Source organism: Mustelus asterias, chromosome 8 (assembly GCF_964213995.1).
Source record: "Mustelus asterias chromosome 8, sMusAst1.hap1.1, whole genome shotgun sequence".
NCBI lineage: Eukaryota > Metazoa > Chordata > Chondrichthyes > Carcharhiniformes > Triakidae > Mustelus > Mustelus asterias.
Genome location: NC_135808.1, coordinates 41,298,561 through 41,314,234, shown reverse-complemented (window position 1 = coordinate 41,314,234; position 15,674 = coordinate 41,298,561).

The following is a 15,674-nucleotide window of genomic DNA, read 5'->3' as shown; positions in this document are numbered from 1 at the left end:
TGAGAGAGAGAAATGCTGAGGGGAGAGAGAGAGAACCACATATAGACTTGGAGCAGGGCTACTGACTGGGAATATAGGATTAGGAAAGGGACTCGAAACTGACATGCAGAATCATAGAAACCCTACAGTGCAGAAGGAGGCCATTCAGCCCATCGAGTCTGCACCGACCACAATCCCACCCAGGCCCTACCCCCACATATTTTACCCGCTAATCCCTCTAACCTACGCATCTCAGGGGCAATTTTAACCTGGCCAATCAACCTAACCCGCACATCTTTGGACTGTGGGAGGAAACCGGAGCACCCGGAGGAAACCCACGCAGACACGAGGAGAATGTGCAAACTCCACACAGACAGTGACCCGAGCCAGGAATCGAACCCGGGACCCTGGAGCTGTGAAGCAGCAGTGCTAACCACTGTGCTATCGTGCGCGAAGTTCATGTTTCCTCACCCTGTGATCATAGTTCAGCCATAAATGCAAATTCCACTGGAAAAGTTGATGAAATCTATCTCAATTCTATTCTGAGTTCAGTGCTGGAGATGCTCACACCCTGTATTGCACAGCTTCTGGACTGAATCCAATAGCTACCAGAAGACCGCGAGAAAATTCTCAAAAGTCATTCAGATTTCAAATAGACAAAATTTTCATTGTGCTTAATTGAAACAGTAACATGTCTTTAATAGAGCGTAAAATATAAACAGCCAATGAGAACTCAGTGTTTTATATATATCATCAGTATCTGGTTAAACTCTCTCTAGTAAGAAGTTTAACAACACCAGGTTAAAGTCCAACAGGTTTATTTGGTAGCAAAGGCCGCACCTTTTGGTATCTTGTCTGCTTTCTTGCATCTTTGTAGAAATTTGATGTCTGTGTCGATATGCATGATCTTCTTGGAGATCCTTTCCACTTGGAGCCGGCAGTTTGCGGTGTCGATGGTAGTCATGATGTGGAGATGCCAGCGTTGGACTGGGGTAAACACAGTAAGAAGTTTAACACCAGGTTAAAGTCCAACAGGTTTATTTGGTAGCAAAAGCCACACATCATAAACTCTCTCTATGCAGGTTACCTTCAGGTAACTGATTGAAACACTGTCTGTCCAATAGGAAACACCAACATTATATACAGTTTAAATTACAATTCAGCATATACCTCCAGGAGTCAGCTGTAAAGGAACAGTGCTTTTATTGCACAACATCAAGTAAACAAAAATCACAAGGCTGTGGTAAATACAATAGGTCCCAATCGGACTAAAAGAAACAGACCGCCTCGGGGCCTGCTTTAATTCTTCCACTTCAACTCGGGAAGTGAAGGCTTATCCTGATCCCGATGCACCTGCCCATTAGTAACTCTGCTGGGGCTAATCCTGTCATTATGCATGGCATCATCCTGTAATTGAAAAGAAATGGTGTCATTTTAGAGCCTACAGACTGCCTGGTATGTTTCTTCATTCCCCTTTCAAAGACTTGGACTGCTCGTTCCGCTCATCTGTTTGATTTGATTTAATTTATTATTGTCACATGTATTAACATACAGTGAAAAGTATTGTTTCTTGCGCACTATACAGACAAAGCATGCCGTTCATAGAGAAGGAAACGAGAGAGTGCAAAATGTAGTGTTACAGTCATAGCTAGGGTGTAGAGAAAGATCAACTTAATGTAAGGTAAGTCCATTCAAAAGTCACACAGCAGCAGGGAAGAAGCTGCTCTTGAGTCGGTTGGTACGTGACCTCAGACTGTTGTATCTTTTTTCCAAAAGAAGAAGGTGGAAGAGAGAATTTCCGGGGTGCATGGGGTCATTAATTCTGCTGGCTGCTGCTGGCTGAAGTTCCCGATATAAGGTAGAGGACGAGGGTTGAAAGGGGGTGGTGTTTAGTGAAGTTAAGTGTGATAGGACTGTGTAAAAGTAAGAATTTACGTTGTGCCGATAGTGTTTCCTCCCATAGAAAATAGTTTAAAGTATAAGCTTTATTATTGTATGGTGTGGTGTTGGGAAGGTTGATTTGCTGTTTGAATAAATTATTGTAACTTTGAAACCCGTTTGGAGCTCGTCTTGCTTTTCTGTTCTCTCATCGTGTACTCTGGCGGGGTCACAATTTCAAGAGCTCTCACCGTAAATCCGGAGTCTAGAACCAAGGGTGATCTGAGCGCCTCGAAAACGCTCACTCGGGGGAAACGACTGGTCAGAGATAAACAGTGCTGTTTCCCTCTTTCTCTCTCTCGTGGAAACTACCTGAGTGAGGTGGTTACAGGGTGGCCGTTTGCTCCACCAACGAGAGAGAGAGAATCACCCAGGCGTTGGTGGTGGTCAGGATACCTGGTGTGGAATAAGGTCCAGGTCACTGGTTAGGTATAAACAGTGAGCCTGGCCCAGCGCTCTCTCTCCGGCGGAAACTGTCCCAGTGCGGCATTCCTCGGTTTTGAAGTTTCAGAGCCCGCTGGAAAGAGACCCCACAGGTACTGCTGCACACCGATACCAGCCTGTGCGTGGAGTAAAGGAAACAGACCCGCGACTAACCCCATGCTGTACCTATCCTGGGAATGTTTGATGGGGTAACCAGTTTGCCCCCCAGTCCAACGCCAGCATCTCCACATAATGTTTGATGGGGACAGTGTAGAGGGAGCCTTACTATGTATCTAACCCCGTGCTGTACCTTCCTGGACGTGTTTGACCGGACAGTGTAGACGGAGCTTTACTATGTATCTAACCCCATGCTATACCTGCCCTGGAAGTGTTTGCCGGGGCCAGTGTCATCAGTTTAAATCATAGAATCATAGAAACCCTACAGCACAGAAAGAGGCCACTCGGCCCATCGAGTCTGCACCGACCACAATCCCACCCAGGCCCTACCCCCATATCCCTACATATTTTACCCATTAATCCCTCTAACCTACACATCTCAGGACACTAAAGGGCAATTTTAGCATGGCCAATCAACCTAACCCGCACATCTTTGGACTGTGTAGAAGGAGCTTTACTATGAATCTAACTCCGTGCTGGGTGTGCTTGACAGCGACAGTTAGAGGGAGATTTACTCCATATCTAACCTTGTGAAGTATGGGTCCTGGCCATGTATGATGCTGTCATTCTACAAGGAGCTTTCGTCTATATCTGACATCATGCAGTACCTGTCCTGTCATAAAGTCATAAAGGTATACAGAGATGAAAAGGGCCTTCAGCCCATCCAATCTGCACTGACAATAACTGCCACTAAAGGCACACCATCATCCCGGTACCTAAGAAAAGCCAAACAGCGTGCCTTAATGACTATCGGCCGGTGGCTCTGACATCCATCATTATGAAGCGTTTCAAAAGGCTAGTTATGGCACGAATCAATTCCAGCCTCCCGGACTACCTGGATCCACTACAATTTGCCGACCGCCGCAACAAGTCCACAGCAGATGCCATCTGCCTGACCCTGCACTCAACCCTGGAACACCTAGATAACAAGAACACCTATGTCAAACTCCTATTTATTGATTATAGCTCAGCCTTCAACACTACTATTCCCAAAAAACTCATCTCCAAACTCCGTGGCCTGGGCCTCGGCACCTCCCTCTGCGACTGAACTTCCTAACTCACAGACCACAATCAGTAAGGATAGGCAACAACACCTCCTCCATGATCATCCTCAACACCGGTGCCCCACAAGGCTGTGTTCTCAGCCCCCTACTATACTCCTTATACACCTATGACTCTGTGGCCAAATTCCCCTCCAATTCAATTTTCAAGTTTGCTGACGACATCACCATTGTGGGTTGGATCTCAAACAATGATGAGACAGAGTACAGGAATGAGATAGAGAACCTGGTGAACTGGAGCAGCAACAATAATCTCTCCCTCAATGTCAACAAAACAAGGAAATTGTCATCAACTTCGGGAAGCATAAAGGAGAACATGCCCCTGTCGACATCAATGGGGATGAAGTAGAAAGAGTCGAGAGCTTCAAGTTTTTAGCTGTCCAGATCACCAACAACATGTCCTGGTCCCCCCATGCCGACACTATAGTTACAAAAGCCCAACAATGCCTCTACTTTCTTAGAAGACAAAGGAAATGTCAGCTACGACTCTCACCAACTTTTACAGATGCACCACAGAAAGCATTCTTTCTGGTTGTATCACAGCTTGGTATGGCTCCTGCTCTGCCCAAGACCACAAGGAACTACAAAAGGTCATGAATGTAGCCCAATCCATCACACAAACCAGCCTCCCATCCATTGACTCTGTCTACACTTCCCGCTGCCTCGGCAAAGCAGCCAGCATAATTAACGCACCCCAGACATTCTCTCTTCCACCTTCTTCTGTCGGGAAAAAGATACAAAAGTCTGAGGTCACGTACTATTCGAATCAAGAACAGCTTCTTCCCTGCTGCTGTCAGACTTTTGAATGGACCTACCTCGCGTTAAGTTGATATTTCTCTGCACACTAGCTATGACTGTGACACTACATTCTACACACTCCCCTTTCCTTCTCGGTGAACAGTATGCTTTGCCTATATAGCATGCAAGAAACAATACTTTTCACTGTATACTAATACATGTGACAATGATAAATAAATAAAAAACTTTCCTGCACTTATCCCATATCCTTGAGTGTTCTGATATTTCAAGTGCTCATCCGACTACTTTTAAAGGTTGTATGGTTTCTGGCCTTGACTACCTTCCCAAGCAGTGCATCTCAGATTCCCACCACCCTCTGAGTGAAAAATGCTTTTCTCAAATCAACTCTGAATCTTCTGCTCCTTACCCTAAAACTATGTCCCCTTGACATTGACCCCTCAACCAAGGGGAACAGCTGCTCCTTAATCACCCTGTCCATACCCCTCATAATCTTATACACTTCAATCATGTTCGCCCTTAGCTTTCTGTGCCCTGAGAAAACAATCCAAGCTTATCCTGTCTCTCCTTATAGCTCAAATGCTCCATCCCAGGCAACATCCTGGTGAATCGCCTCTGTACCCCCTCTAGTGTTATCACATCTTTCCTATAGTAAAGTGACCAGAACTGCATACAGTACTCCAGCTGTGGCCTAACCAATGCTCTACCTCCCAGCTCTGATACTCTATGCCTACTGATAAAAGCAAGTCTTAACTAGCCTATTGGAGGGATACAAAAGAATGGTCTAGTTTGGACCAGGGAGCGGCGCGGGCTTGGAGGGCCGAAGGGCCTGTTCCTGTGCTGTATTGTTCTTTGTTCTGTTGTTCTTATTCAAGGGTTCTGTCGACTTCAGGGATCTGTGAATAATTACCCCAAGATCTTTCTGTTCCTCTGAGCCACCCAGTGTCCTGCCATTCATTAAATACTCCCTTGTCTTGTTTCTTCTTCCAAAGTGCATCACCTCGCACTTATCAGGGTTAAATACCATCTGCCACTGCTCTGCCCATCTGACCAACACATCTATATCTTCCTGTAATCTACAACCTTCTTCTTCACTATTAACCACCCTGCCAATCTTAGTGTCATCTGCAAACTTGCTTAACATTCCTCCCACATTTTCAACAATATAATTTATGTACATAACAAACAATATGGGTCCTAGCACTGATCCTTGTAGTACGTCACTGGTCATCCGCCTCCAGTCACTCGGACAGCCTTCTACCACTACCCTTTGTGTCCTAATACTAAGAAAATTTCCGATCCATCTCACCAAGTTTTCTTGAATTTCATGTCTACTCAATCAATCTCCCATGTGGGACCTTGTCAAAAGCTTTGCTAAAATCCATATAAACTACATCAATTGAATTTCCCTTATCCATAATTTGATCATATTTTCAGAAAATTCTAACAAATTTGTTAGGCATGACCTACCTCTGACAAAGCCAAAGTGTTTTATGGGGACAGTTTAGAGGGAGCTTTGCTCTGTATATAACCTGCACTGTCCTTGCCCTGGGAATGTTTGACGTGGACAGTGTGGAGGGAGCTTTACTCCATACCTAACCCTGTGCTGTATGTGTCCTGGGAGTGTTTGTCGACTTGACATGTATGCCCAAGCCGTCAGGAGGTGCGTCAACACCAAATTCATCAGCTGCACTCACAAGACAGCACCGAACATCACCCAAGCACAACACAACGCCATCCGCGCTCTCAAGACCAACCGCAACATTGTCATCAAACCAGCAGACAAAGGAGGGGCCATCGTCATACTGAACAGAACGGATTACTGCAAAGAAGTGTACTGACAACTAAACAACGAGGAACACTACAGACAGTTACCTGCAGATCCGACCAAAGAACACACCCGTCAACTCAACACTCTGATCAAGACCTTTTGATCCGGACCTTCAGAGCACCCTCCGTGCTCTCATCCCACGTACTCCCCGTGTTGGAGATCTCTACTGCCTCCCAAAGATACACAAGGCAAAAACACCCGGCCGTCCCATCGTATCGGGCAATGGGACCCTGTGCGAGAACCTCTCCGGCTATGTCGAGGGCATCCTGAAACCCATTGTACAAAGAACCCCCAGCTTTTGTCGCGACACGACGGACTTCCTACAGAAACTCGGCACACATGGAGCAGTTGAACCAGGAGCACTCCTCGTCACAATGGATGTCTCGGCACTCTACACCAGCATCCCCCATGACGATGGCATTGCTGCAACAGCCTCAGTGCTCAACGCCGACAACTGCCAATTTTCAGATGCAATTTTACAACTCATCCGCTTCATCCTGGACCACAATATCTTCACCTTCAACAACCAGTTCTTCATCCAGACACACGGAACAGCCATGGGGACCAAATTCACACCTCAATATGCCAACACCTTCATCCACAGATTCGAACAAGACTTCTTCACCGCACAGGACCTTCAACCGATGCTATACACTAGATACATCGATGACATTTTCTTCCTTTGGACTCATGGTGAGCAATCACTGAAACAACTCTATGATGACATCAACAAGTTCCATCCCACCATCAGACTCACCATGGACTACTCTCCGGAATCAGTTGCATTCTTGGACACACGCATCTCCATTAAGGACGGTCACCTCAGCACCTCACTGTACCGCAAGCCCACGGATAACCTCACGATGCTCCACTTCTCCAGCTTCCACCCTAAACACATTAAAGAAGCCATTCCCGACGGACAAGCCCTCCTTATACACAGGATCTGCTCAGATGAGGAGAATCGCAACAGATACCTCCAGACGCTGAAAGATGCCCTCATAAGAACAGGATATGGCGCTCGACTCATCGATCGACAGTTCCGACGCGCCACAGCGAAAAACCGCACCGACCTCCTCAGAAGACAAACACAGGACACGGTGGACAGAGTACCCTTCGTCGTCCAGTCCTTCCCCGGAGCGGAGAAGCTATGGCATCTCCTCCGGAGCCTTCAACATGTCATTATGAAGACGAACATCTCGCCAAGGCCATCCCCACACCCCCACTTCTTGCCTTCAAACAACCGCACAACCTCAAACAGACCATTGTCCGCAGCAAACTATTCAGCCTTCAGGAGAACAGTGACCACGACACCACACAACCCAGCCGCAGCAACCTCTGCAAGACGTGCCGGATCATTGACACGAATGCCATCATCTCACATGAGAACACCATCCACCAGGTACACGGTACATACTCTTGCAACTCGGTCAACATTGTCTACCTGATACGCTGCAGGAAAGGATGTCCCGAGGCATGGTACATTGGGAAAACCTTGCAGACGCTGCGACAACGGATGAATGAACACCCCAACCGACAATCACCAGGCAAGACTGTTCTCTTCCTGTTTGGGAGCACTTCAGCGGTCACGGGCATTCGGCCTCTGATACTCAGGTAAGCGTTCTCCAAGGTGGTCTTCACGACACACGACGGCGCAGAGTCGCTGAGCAGAGACTGATAGCCAAGTTCTGCACACATGAGGACGGCCTCAACCGGGATATTGGGTTCATGTCACACTATCTGTAATTCCCACAGCTTGCCTGGACCTTCAGAGTCTCACTGGCTCTCCTGTCTGGAGACAATACATATCTCTTTAACCTGTCTTAATGCTCTCTCCACTCACATTGTTTGTATCTTAAAGACTTGGTTAGCTGTAAGTATTCGCATTCCAACCATTATTCTGTAAATTGAGTTTGTGTCTTTATATGTCCTGTTTGTGAACAGAATTCCCACTCACCTGAAGAAGGGGCTTAAGGCTCCGAAAGCTTGTGGCTTTTGCTACCAAATAAACCTGTTGGACTTTAACCTGGTGTTGTTAAACTTCTTACTGTGTTTCCCCCAGTCCAACGCCGGCATCTCCACATCGTGTTTGTTGCGGACAGTGTAGAGGGAGCTTTACTCTGTATCTACCCTGTGCTGTATATGTCCTGGGAGTGTTTGCGGGGGACAGTGTCGAGGGAGCTTTACTCTGTATCTAGTCCTGTGCTGTATGTGTCCTGGGAGTGTTTGCTGGGGACAGTGCAGGGGGAGTTTACTCTGTATCTAACCCCAGGCTGCCCCTGTCCTGGGAGTGTTTGATGGGGACAGTATGGAGGGGCTTTACTCAGTCTCTAACCCCGTGATGTACCTTTCCAGAGAATGTTTGAACATGTCTTGTTGATGTTTTCTTGAGCTGATTATGAACAAACAATCTGGAAGTTAAAGGTACAGAATTGATCAAAAATTCTTTCCATCAGATGGAATGATAAAGTTTGCTTTGGAAATTTGAACTGTATATAATGTTGGCGTTTCCTATTGGACAGTGTTTCAATCAGTTACCTGAAGGTAACCTGCATAGAGAGAGTTTACCCAGATACTGATGATATATATTAAATAGTGAGTTCTCATTGGCTGTTTATATTTTACTCTCTGAAAGAGGAATTGCTAACTGTTTCAATTAAACACAGTGAAAATTTTGTCTCTTTGAAATCTAGATGACTTTTGAGAATATTCTCACGGTCTTCAAACCCCAGCGTGTGTTAGCTACTGGGTTCAGTCCGGAAGCTGGGCATTCAGGGGTGTGAGTATCTCCAGGAGTGAGCATAGGAACATAGGACAGAGGAGCTGGAGAATGCCATTTGACCTTTCGAGCCATGACTGATCTGGATGTGGTCTCAGCTCCATTTTGCTGTCTGCCCCCTCACTCACCACCTCCCCACCCCCATAACTCGACTCCCTTATCTATTAGATATGTATCTATCTCAGCCTTCAATTTATTTGATGATCCAGCCTCTACTGCTCCCTGGTGTTTTCACGGACTAACAACTCTCTGAGAGAAATAAAGTCTCTGCATTTCCATGTTAAAAGAGAGAGATCTCTTATTCTTAAATGTCTCTTGGTTCTCCAAAGTGTAGAGCAAAGAACAGTACAGCGCAGGAACAGGCTCTTGAGCTACACTGGCATAAGACACCTTTCTAAACTAAAGGGCCGGAATTTTACCGGCATCCACCCCGATTCCGGGGCAGACGAGGCTCGGAGAATGGCATTCTCCATTGGCCTTGGGCAGGATCGTACGGACCGCAGGCGGACGTGCTGTAAAAATTCCGCCCATGATGTTTTGTCTCTATGCGGTCCATATCCCTCTATTCTCCACTTATTCACGTATCTGTCAAAATGCTTTTTAAACGTTGCTGTTTAATCTGCTTCTACCACCTCCTCTGGCAGAACATTCCAGGCACTTACTGTCCTCTGTGTAAAAAAACTTGCTCCTTTTACCTTAAACCTATGTCCCCTAGTAATTGATATCACTGCCCTGGGAAAAAGACTACAGCTGGACCTCTATAATTTTGTAAACTTCTATCAGGTCGCCCCCTCAGCCTCCAACGTTCTAGTAAAAACAGACCAAGTTTGTCCAATCTCTCCTTGCCAGGCAACATCCTGGTAAACATTTTCTGTACCCTTGCCAAAGCCTCCACATCCTTCTGGTAGTGTGGCAACCAAAACTGCATGCAGTATTTCAAATACGGCCTAACTAATTTTCTGTGCAGCTGCAACTTAACTTGCCAATTTGTATACTGTATGCCTCCACCGATGAAGGCAAGGATGCCATATGCCTTGTTGACCACCTTATCCACTTGTGTTGCCACGTTCGGGGAACTATGGACGTGTATACCTAGATCCCTCTGTATGTTAATGCTTCGAAGGGTTCTTTTCAAAATGCATCACCTCATTTATCTGGATTAAATTCCATCTGCCATTTCACCGCCCAAGTATCCAGTCTATCTATATCTTGCTGTATCATCTGGCAATCCTCCTCATTTTCCGCAGTTCCCCCTATCTTTGTGTCATCCACAAACTTACTAATCAGAGCACCTAACGTTCTCCTCCAAATCATTTATATACATTATAAACAACAGGGGTCCCCTACGCCGTTTTGAGCAAGAGGTCAGCGACCTCTTAAAATTCAACAGTAAAATTCCTAGAAAGGAATAAACTCATTAACGATAGTCAGCATGGTTTTGTGAGAGGGAGGTCATGCCTCACTAACCTGGAAGAGTTTTTTGAAGAAGTGACCAGAATGGTTGATGAAGGAAGGGCCGTGGATGTTGTCTATATGGACTTTAGTAAAGCGTTTGACAAAGTCCCTCATGGTAGGCCGGTGAAAAAGGTTGGATCTCATGGGATAAAGGGGGAGGTGGCTCGATGGGTGGAGAACTGGCTTGGTCACAGAAGACAGAGGGTGGTAGTGGAAGGGTCTTTTTCCAGCTGGAGGCCTGTGACTAATGGTGTTCCGCAGGGCTCTGTATTGGGACCTCTGCTGTTTGTGAATTATATAAACGATCTGGAAGAAGGTGTGACTTGGGTGATCAGTAAGTTTGCGGACGACACAAAATTGGCAGGACTTGCAGATAGTGAGGAGCATTGTCAGAAGCTACAGAAGGATATAGATAGGCTGGAAATTTGGGCAAAGAAATGGCAGATGGAGTTCAATCCTGATGAATGCAAAGTGATGCATTTTGGTAGAAATAATGGAGGGAGGAGCTATACGATAAATGGCAGAACCATAAAGGGTGTAGATACGCAGAGGGACTGGGTGTGCAAGTCCACAGATCCTTGAAGGTGACGTCACAGGTGGAGAAGGTGGTGAAGAAGGCATATGGCATGCTTGCCTTTATAGGCCGGGGCATAGAGTATAAAAGTTGGGGTCTGATGTTGCAGCTGTATAGAACGTTGGTTCGGCCCCATTTGGAATACTGCGTCCAGTTCTGGTCGCCACACTACCAGAAGGACATGGAGGCTTTGGAGAGAGTACAGAGGAGGTTTACCAGGATGTTGCCTGGTATGGAGGGGCTTAGTTATGAGGAGAGATTGGGTAAACTGGGGTTGTTCTCCCTGGAAAGACGGAGGATGAGGGGAGACTTAATAGAGGTGTATAAAATTATGAAAGGCATAGATAGGGTGAACGGTGGGAAGCTTTTCCCCAGGTCGGTGGTGACGTTCACGAGGGGTCATAGGTTCAAGGTGAAGGGGGGGAGGTTTAACACAGATATCAGAAGGACATATTTTACACAGAGGGTGGTGGGGGCCTGGAATGCGCTGCCAGGCAAGGTGGTGGAGGCGGACACACTGGGAACGTTTAAGACTTATCTAGACAGCTATATGAACGGAGTGGGAATGGAGGGAGACAAAAGGATGGTCTAGTTTGGACCAGGGAGTGGCACGGGCTTGGAGGGCCGAAGGGCCTGTTCCTGTGCTGTATTGTTCTTTGTTCTTTGACAGCATGCCCTCCACCCTGGAAGCCCTGCATGAACCTGTATCTGGGGTCACCATTGAAGATGTCAGAGCAGCCTTCTCGAAGGTCAGTCCACGGAAAGCAACTGGACCAGATGGGGTACCCGGACGAGCACTCAGATCCTGGGTGGAGCTGGCGGGGTATTCGCAGACAGCTTCTCTTTACACCAACCTGAGGTCTCTATCTGCTTCAAGAAGACGACCATCATTCCAGTACCAAAGAAAAGCCAAGCAGCGTGCCTTAATCCATCTTTATTAAAGGCTTTGAAAGGCTAGTCATGGAACTTGCCTGGTCTCCCAGATTGCGTGGACCCACGACAGTTCACCTATCGCTGCAACAGGTCCACAGCAGACACCATCTCCCTGGTCCTGCACTCAACCCTGGAACACCTAGATAACAAAGACACTTATGTCAGACTCCTATTTATTGACCACAGCTCAGCCTTCAACAACACTATTCCTACGAAACTCATCTCCAAACCCCATGGCCTGGGGCTCAGCTCCTCCCTCTGTAACTGGATCCCGAACTTCGTAACCCACAGATCGCAATCAGAAAGGATAGGCAACAACACCTCCTCCACAATCCTCCTCAACACCGGTGCCCCACAAGGCTGTGTGCTAACACTACTATTGTGGGCTGGATCTCAAACAATGATGAGACAGAGTAGAGGAATGAGATGGAGAATGTGGTGAACTAGTGCAGCGACAATAACGGGGACGAGGTAGTAATGGTTGAGAACTTCAAGTTTTTAGGTCTCCAGATCACCAACAACCTGTCCTGGTCACTCCATGCCGACACTATAGTTAAGAAAGCCCACCAACGCTTCAACTTTCTCAGAAGACTAAGGAAATTTGGCGACTTTCACCAACTTCTACAGATACTCCATAGAAAGCAACCTTTCTGGTTTTATCACAGCTTGGTGTGGCTCCTGCTCTGCCCAAGACCACAAGAAACTACAAAGGGTTGTGAACAAAGCCCAGTCCATCACGCAAATCAGCCTCCCATCCATTGACTCTGTCTACACTTCCCGCTGCCTCGGAAAAGCAGCCAGCAGAATTAAGGACCACATGCACCCTGGACATACTCTCTTCCACCTTCTTCCATTGGGAAAAAGATACAAAAGTCTGAGGACAGGTACCAACCGACCCAAGAACAGCTTCTTTCCTGCTGCTGTCAGACTTTTGAATGGACCTACCTCACAAAACTTGATCTTTCTCTGCACCCGAGCTATGACTGTAACACTACATTCTGCTGTTGTACTGTTAATTCTCAGATACTTTCGACCAGTTTGCTTACTCCAAGGTTTTACCCTGGTGTCCTTATTTGCAAGGTGGACAAAGGACAAACACAAGTAAAAGGTTCAACAAGTTTATTAATAACAACACTATTAACCCTTAAATTACCCACATAAAACACGAGGATACCCCAGATTCAAGTATACTACCCGCAAAGATAGTTTGGTTAAACTGCAGGCCTGATTATCTGAGTCCCTCTGGTCCGTCGTCACGAAGGTGAGTCTCGATGGCAGCTTCTTCCTTCCTTCTTTCTCTGGTCAGTCTTCCGGATGGTCAAGGTCGTCTCCCTCGTCGAGTCTTCGCTCCTGTGTGCCTCAAAGTGTGTCCCTTTATCCCCCAGCCTGCTTGCCTTTCCAGAAACTTCTCTGGCTTCCGGCCAATGAGGTCCCAGGAGGGGTTCCAATACCCAGTGGGTTTCTTGATGTCTGCCTGACAGGACACCAGGGTCCGCCCCCAGGTATCCATCTCCATGTTGTTGCTTACATGTAACCTGTTATCAGATAAGGTAACTGCAGGAACTCTCGGTGACAGAAAGTCTGGCCCAATCTGGGCTTCTAACAATAGGCCGGTGCATTTCAATGGTGTGCAGTGATCTCCTGCTAAGTATCAGTAGAGTGCAGCGACCTTTGATGGGTGATTGATGGGTCAGGCCCAGACATGTTTGTGTATTTGGACAATTGGCCTGCCCGAGGTTTGACTGTGTTTGATTTTAATATGCCCAATTCTTTAATTTAGGATATCCAATTTTATCAGCCTTAAAACTAGGCCCTGTTTATATTACCACACTGCACTCTCTCCTTTCCTTCTCTATGAACGGGATGTTTTGTCTGTATAGTGCGCAAGAAACATGTATGCTAATAATGTGACAAAAATAAATCAAATCAAATCAACCCTCGCATCCAAGTGTGAACCCTCAGAATCCTCGAATCCAGTATGATCCCTCAGTCTTCCCTATTCCAGTGTGATTCCTCAGTCCCCTGTCCCAGTGTGATTCCTCAGTCCCCTGTCCCAGTGTGATTCCTCAGTCCCCTGTCCCAGTGTGATTCCTCAGTCCCCTGTCCCAGTGCGATCCCTCAGTCCCCTGTCCCAGTGCAATCCCTCAGTCCCCTGTCCCAGTGTGAACCCTCAGTCCCCTGTCCCAGTGTGATCCCTCAGTCCCCTGTCCCAGTGTGATTCCTCAGTCCCCTGTCCCAGTGCGATCCCTCAGTCCCCTGTCCCAGTGCAATCCCTCAGTCCCCTGTCCCAGTGTGAACCCTCAGTCCCCTGTCCCAGTGTGATCCCTCAGTCCCCTGTCCCAGTGTGATTCCTCAGTCCCCTGTCCCAGTGTGATTCCTCAGTCCCCTGTCCCAGTGTGATTCCTCAGTCCCCTGTCCCAGTGCGATCCCTCAGTCCCCTGTCCCAGTGCAATCCCTCAGTCCCCTGTCCCAGTGTGAACCCTCAGTCCCCTGTCCCAGTGTGATCCCTCAGTCCCCTGTCCCAGTGTGATTCCTCAGTCCCCTGTCCCAGTGCAATCCCTCAGTCCCCTGTCCCAGTGCAATCCCTCAGTCCCCTGTCCCAGTGTGAACCCTCAGTCCCCTGTCCCAGTGCAATCCCTCAGTCCCCTGTCCCAGTGTGATCCCTCAGTCCCCTGTCCCAGTGTGAACCATGATGTGGAGATGCAGGCATTGGACTGGGGTAAACACAACAAGAAGTCTCACAACACCAGGTTAAAGTCCAACAGGTTTATTTGGTAGCACAAGCCACTGACTTTCAGAGCGCTGCTCCTTCGTCAGGTAAGTAGGAGTTCTGTTCACAAACAGGGCACATAAAGACACAAACGCAATTTACAAAATAATGGTTGGAATGCGCAAATGTATGTGTGAACCCTCAGTCCCCTGTCCCAAAGTGATCCCTCAATTCTCATCCCAGTGTGAACCCTCAACCCTCATCCCAGTGTGAGCCCTCAATCTTAGTCCCAGTGTGAACCCTCAGTCCCCTGTCCCAGTGTGATCCTTCAGTCCCCTGTCCCAGTGTGATCCCTCAATCCCCTGTCCCAGTGTGAACCCTCAGTCCCCTGTCCCAGTGTGAACCCTCAGTCCCCTGTCCCAGTGTGAACCCTCAGTCCCCTGTCCCAGTGTGATCCCTCAGTCCCCTGTCCCAGTGCGATCCCTCAGTCCCCTGTCCCACTGTGAACCCCCAGTCCCCTGTCCCAGTGTGAACCCTCAGTCCCCTGTCCCAGTGTGATCCCTCAATCCCCTGTCCCAGTGTGATCCCTCAGTCCCCTGTCCCAGTGTGAACCCTCAGTCCCCTGTCCCAGTGTGAACCCCCAGTCCCCTGTCCCAGTGTGAACCCTCAGTCCCCTGTCCCAGTGTGATCCTTCAGTCCCCTGTCCCAGTGTGAGCCCTCAGTCCCCTGTCCCAGTGTGAACCCTCAGTCCCCTGTCCCAGTGTGATCCCTCAGTCCCCTGTCCCACTGTGATCCCTCAGTCCCCTGTCCCAGTGTGATCCTTCAGTCCCCTGTCCCAGTGTGATCCTTCAGTCCCCTGTCCCAGTGTGAACCCTCAGTCCCCTGTCCCAGTGTGATCCCTCAGTCCCCTGTCCCAGTGTGAACCCTCAGTCCCCTGTCCCAGTGTGAACCCCCAGTCCCCTGTCCCAGTGTGATCCTTCAGTCCCCTGTCCCAGTGTGAACCCTCAGTCCCCTGTCCCAGTGTGAACCCTCAGTCCCCTGTCCCAGTGTGATCCTTCAGT